Here is a 6000-nt window from a genome sequence, read left to right as displayed (position 1 = left end):
ACTGTTCTCTAAACCTGACTGCAGAACGGTTCACAGAATCTGGAGATGGCTCAAATTGTGTCAAAATATTACTTGTTATACTGAGATCCAGAGGCAAAGATTGAGATCCTCTGAATTTCTGAAAGCTGAATTTCTTCAGAGTATGGGAAGTTTGTTCATAGAAAATAGTTTTGGGTCACTTTCATTGTATGTTTATGCTGAAAATATTCAATTCCTGATACATAGCACTGCATCACTTATTCTTCATTCACAAGGTACAATACTGGTATGTAATTACTACAGAGAAAATATGACAGAATTGTTAGCAGTAATTTGAGTTTTTCTTTAATCTGAAAAAAGTGTTGTCTTTTGTTTTGTTTTGTTTTGTTTTGCAGCTTTGAACTATTAAGTTATCAGCACAGCTAGCATCAAAATCCATTGAATTTGCTCGTTGTTGCAGATCAGCCAATAAAAGGTAGCTGGCCTGCTTTATTCTTAAGTACCATTGTTGGGATTTCTTATATGTATGTATTTTCCTGTAGAGGGTCTATTCCCATGTGCCAGCCACTAAAGACTTGGCAACAGCTGTCTTAGAAAAAGCCTCTGGCTTATTTTGGGTAGCAGAACAGGCTTCCTGTGCCCCATAGTGTCTTCTCTGTGTTCAAAAGTTAGAAATACAGGAAAATATCAATTTGATTTCTCCAGACTGTATTGGTTTCATCTCAATTTCTGTTTCTCAAAGGTTTTGGCTAAAAAAGGCGGTAGTGTGACAAGTTATCCTTGATTGACAAGAAGAACTCTTCTACTTGAATGTAAAATGATAAGAAATTAATATCTTCTAGCACCTGGATTGTGAAAGAAAAACACTTCATAATAAAAAAGTATTCCTAGTCTCAGGTATTGCTATTATAAATCAATACTATATATCCATTTCAACTCAAAGCCTACATAGACCTTTTAAAACTAATTCCCACTGTGCATTGCTTATGAGGAACGACATCTGTTTCATTTGGGAGGCATATGTGTTAAAATTATAAAATCATAATATGCCTATAAAGAGATGCGTTCATAAAATTTTCTTCAAACATATAGTATGATGTACCTGAACATGCCAGGATTGCTGTGTTTTTCACTTTTAGAAACCCCAAAGATGAGATATACAAAGTTCAGAAAGGTTTGTTTGTTTGTATTTGTTAATTCTGAAACTTGTGGTAGTTATTAGTGTATGCTTGGTATTTCTTGTCTGCTGCTCTGCTTCATCAGCTGTATTTCATCAGATATGACCAATATTTAGACAATAACTTCATGCTACTAAGTACCAAGCCTATGAAGAGGCAAACATCAGCAAAAACAAACAGAAATTTTGCTAAGGAGACATTTACTAAGTTAATGTGTGTCAAAGTTTGCTTTTTTTTTGTGTTGAAAGAAATACTTATTTTTCACAAAAGGCAGCAGGACTAAAGGTTATTCAGTATATTGTATAACCACATCTTGCATAGTTCATTACAAAAGCTCCCCAAATATAAAATAAGTGTGGGCTTCTATAAACACTTTAAAAACAGACTCTGTATCTTAAAGAGAACCGTAGGGTCATATACAGCATTCCATATAGGAAGTTTATGTTCCTTGTTACTGTATCTATTAATAGTAAAGCAATTGTTAGCCTACAGAGAAACATATTACAGCCATTGTAAAGAAAAAAAAAGTGAAGGCAGTCTCTTCTTTCTGTTTATTATTGGCTGTACTGAAGGAGAATGCAAATGCACACAGACAAGAGAGACCTGCAACGAGACCTCATGTGGGAGGATTTTCCCTCACAGATCTTTTACCTCTGCCCACACAGACAAGCAGGGCAAATACTTAATGCATATCAGATTCCAGTGTGTGTTCCCCACGTAACATTTCTGCAGAATTTTCCTTTGATGAAATACTGTGGTTTTTTATGTTCACCTGTGTAAATACCTGAAACCCTCTAGCTGAGGGGCAGCCCTAAGGCTCTGCATTATCTTTTGCTGTGGAAAATCCAAATGAGTGCAGTGTATTTTTTCCAAATAGTAATTGCTTGGTTTTCTGTTTCAAGGTCTGTAAGAGCATTTGATTTTACAAAACCCAGCCCTACTCCACCTGAAAAGTAAAACAAGCACAGAAGTATAACAACTCACCACTACTTCTAATTGATCTGGTATTTCTACAAGGTGCCACCCTCTTCCACACCTCCTACCTCCTCTGTAAGTGACTCAGCCTCTGAAGGAGAAGACTCTTGACTTTTCAGACAGCTGGATGGGGAACAACACTTCAGCTCTCTGTCTGCTTTGATTGTACCTCACTTCCAGATATCTCCAGGTTGACTTACCACACAGAGCCACGCTAGGACACTGACTTCTACTGTACCTAGGTAAGGGCGTATATTTTTCTGTTTTCATATACCGTATATCAGAAGTCCTGTGTTTTCAGATGTTCTGTTATTCCTCAGTGTCCAACTAAGGATCCCACTTCAAAGAATCTGATTTTCAAGAGCTGTGGAGAACTTGACTATGAAAACTCAGCTCTTAAAGTGTCTCAGTTGGGGTGTTCAAATTCCCTAGACCTTTCTGAAATGTTCTCTTGGCTGTACTATCTTAATTACTTCTTTACATACATTATATTGTTCATTGTAATTTAGTTTAGTGCTATTTCTCTCATGAAAAACTCATTGTTCAGACTACTTTTCCCAAATGGCTATTTTAATGTCATTTTCCTTCTTTGTTTGCATTACTGTTTATTTATACTTTCTTTGGAATTTCTATCTAAAATTAAAGAGTATTAAACCCTCATTTAATTGTATTTGCTTCTTTTTGAAAAGAATTTAGCAACAGTTTGCTTTTTAAAAACAAGCTACTTGTAAAGAATCCAGAAATAATTTCCACCCTTGCTAAAATTATAGTAAATGTACCTATTCTGCTTTGATACAATGTGTTATCTGCATCATGAATGGAACCCATGTATAAAAAGTAAGCGTTCTTCATTAAAAATACAGCAAAGTGAAAGGAATCAGTTGAATAATAATAATAATAATAATAATAATAATAATAAATCTAAAATTATCATTTTAAACTGATCATATATTTATAATTTGAAAACACATAAAAATTGGGTTTCTGACTTAGCAGCTGATTTTACATTAGTGACAGTTCCAAAGCTTATTTCTTTCAAAACAGAATCTCCTCTGCCCACGCCCTGAAAAACCAGTTCTGAGAGCTCTTTCTGCTACAAATAGATGAATGATTTCTGTCATACATTTATGTGTTCTTGAGTTCTACCTCACCTGTTCTAACCTTGCCTGTTTTCTGTTTTACACACATACACTTGTTTCTATTCCCTATGAGGGTTGTTATCAATTCTGTGGCCTAAACAGTATAGTAAGATACTCACTTAAACACAATGTGTTATTTCCAAAGTGTACAGATGTATTATATGGCTATTGCTCTGCTATTTAACTTTGGGGAAAAAAAATCATGCTGGGAACATGTTATTGTTGTTTTTTTAAGGTCTGTAAAACAAAAGCAGTCATTTTTACATGAAGTTTTCAGCAAAAGGATAAAAATACTAAATAATTACCAAACAAAAAAACCCGTGTTACTTATAATTGTGAAGCCTATAAATGATACTCAAGTGTTTATTTGTCAAGTTCTGAGTACACGCTTGGTACTGTGCTGAGTTAGCAACACTGTTGTTCTTTCTTTTCATGTCCTGACCTACAGCCTTGAGCTACAACAGTGGATATTGATGACAATTTTGGAGGGAAGTCAATGCAGCATCTGTTATACATACAGATATGCACCTGCCAGAGAGGCCCATTACGGCTATTTAGGACATCGTATGCTTGACTGAAATAGCAAGTTTGGGAATGTAAGGCTGGTACAGCTTTGGGTGGTTGTAGCTGTGACAGTGATTCAAAAAACAACCTTTACCTGCAATCACAAAGTGAAGCTGTGTTTAGAAACACAGATTCTTATTAGAGTTGAAGTATAGGTACAGGTAGCCAGATCTGACAGGACTTCTGACATCTGAGGGGAAAAATACTGTATGTACAGGACATCAAAACTGGTATTGACTTCCAAACTAGATTTCACCTCACACAATGCATATCTATCTAGAAGAACAACTGTAATGATGTGTTTCCCCAGTGCTGTATTTCTAAGGCTGGGAGTTCTTTATGCTGTATTATGTCAGCATGACTCTAATCAGTTGCTTGCTCACACATCTAGGTCTTACTATATTCTAGAGAAATGACAGAGAAAATAATTAAGTTTGCTGACCTGACACAGAGATTGTTAACTGAAGGCAAGGGAAAACTGTGGTGTACGTTGAAACTGGGATTACGTAGGATCAAATATGCTTTTGTTTAAAATATCTCATTCTCCACATTCACTCATATAAATGAAAGATAAATTGTGTAGTATAGAATTAACATTAAAAGTTCCAATGGATTAAAAAAAAAGGGGGTTTTGGGGGGCAAAAAGCAAAACTGAAGTAAACCTTCATTTTATTTTATCACCAGTAGTTATTATACCCAAAATTTTTCCTGGACTGCAGTGAAAGCAAGCAAATGAGTTAAAACACAAAGGATGTGGAAAATTCATTTCCTAAATTTTTATTTGATTTCTAATGGAATAATTCTAAAATTCTGAGCTCTGAGTACTCACAAGAAACTGAATGTTCAGCTTACTTCAGAGCAGAATGGTACTTCAAGAAGATGAAATTTTGGTGGAAAGTTTCATATTTGGAATAAAGAAAGAACAAAGTATATGTTTATTTTCAGACGACAAGTGGTGAGCAATTGCACTGTACATTGCTTGCAGTAGAGCAAGCACACAAAACAAAAACAGCCACTAATGAGCACTAGACGCTAATATACAAGAAAGCAAACAAGCCCCAGGGCAAGCACAGGAGCCCAGCAATTAATAGCTAAGCTATAAATTCAGTCTAGCACATTCTAATAAAATCTGTCATTGTCTGGAGCCCTTTGAGCCCCAAGCTGAGGTGCCAAAAAGAACTGTCATGGTTTAACCCCAGCTGGCAACTAAGCACCACACAGCTGTTCACTCATTCCCCCTGGTGCGATGGCGGAGAGAATGGAAGAGTAAAAGCGAGAAAACTGGTGGGTTGAGATGAAGAGAGTTTAATATGCATGCAAGCAAAGCAAAAGAAAGAATTCATCAATTCCCATTGGCAGGCAGGTGTTCAACCATCTCCAGGAAAACCAGGCTCTATCATGTGTAACGATTACTTGGGAAGACAAAATGCCATCACTCCAAACATTCCCATTTCCTTCTTTCCCCACCTTTTTATACTGAGCATGATGCCATATGATGTGGAACATTCTTTTGGTCAGTTGGGGTCAGTTGTCCCCATTGTGTCCCCTCCCAGCTTCTTGTGCTCCCCCAGCTCACTTGCTGGTGGGGAGATGTGAGGAGCAGAAAAGGCCTTGACTCTGTGTGAGCCCTGGTCAGCAATAGCAAAAATACCCTTGTATTATCAAAGTTGTTTCCAGCACAGATCCAAAACATAGCCTCATACTAGATACTATGAAGAAAATTAACTCTACCCCAGCCAAAACCAGCACAATATGGCAGATATTATATGTCTTTGAAAAGCTGGAACTTTAAGGATGTGTAGCAAACTGTGGTCAGCAAGTTGTGACTGTGCAGAGCCATGTATTAATATAAGAAACATGTTTGTTCCAGCTGGCTTTTTATGTGGACACGCCAAACTCCGTGGCTTCTCTACAATCCAGGCTGCTTTAGCAATGCAGCATGAGAAGCTGGAAGAAAGGAAAATTCTGAGAGTTTTTTATTTTAAACTAGTTGTTCATCTATAACTTTTTGTATCACCCAGTTCATTAATAATTGTAGGAAGTCTGATATTTTAAGCATTCACATTTGGCAATGCTTTATATATACATATATATATATATAAAAGTATAAAACCAAATGTTTTGACTTTTAAGAGAAGAAAATGTACCTCCCTCTACACTTCCTC

The 6000-nt window shown here is 36.3% G+C and overlaps 1 protein-coding gene across 1 annotated transcript in view; it reads left to right on the top strand.

Moving 5' to 3' along the window:
* Positions 1-1960: 1960 nt before the first annotated feature.
* The window catches only part of SCEL (sciellin), a 52793-nt gene continuing 48753 nt past the window's right edge, over positions 1961-6000 (top strand). Inside the window, exons 1-2 of the mRNA XM_082043179.1 lie at positions 1961-2059; positions 2175-2374. The gene's annotated coding sequence lies outside the window, so the exon portion shown is untranslated. The remainder of the gene's footprint in view (positions 2060-2174; positions 2375-6000) is intronic.

Source organism: Streptopelia decaocto (genome assembly GCF_964273445.1).
Source record: "Streptopelia decaocto genome assembly, chromosome: 1".
Taxonomy (NCBI): Eukaryota; Metazoa; Chordata; class Aves; order Columbiformes; family Columbidae; genus Streptopelia; species Streptopelia decaocto.
The sequence above is the reverse complement of the archived record's forward strand: the minus strand, read 5'-3'. Positions and strand labels throughout refer to the sequence as shown.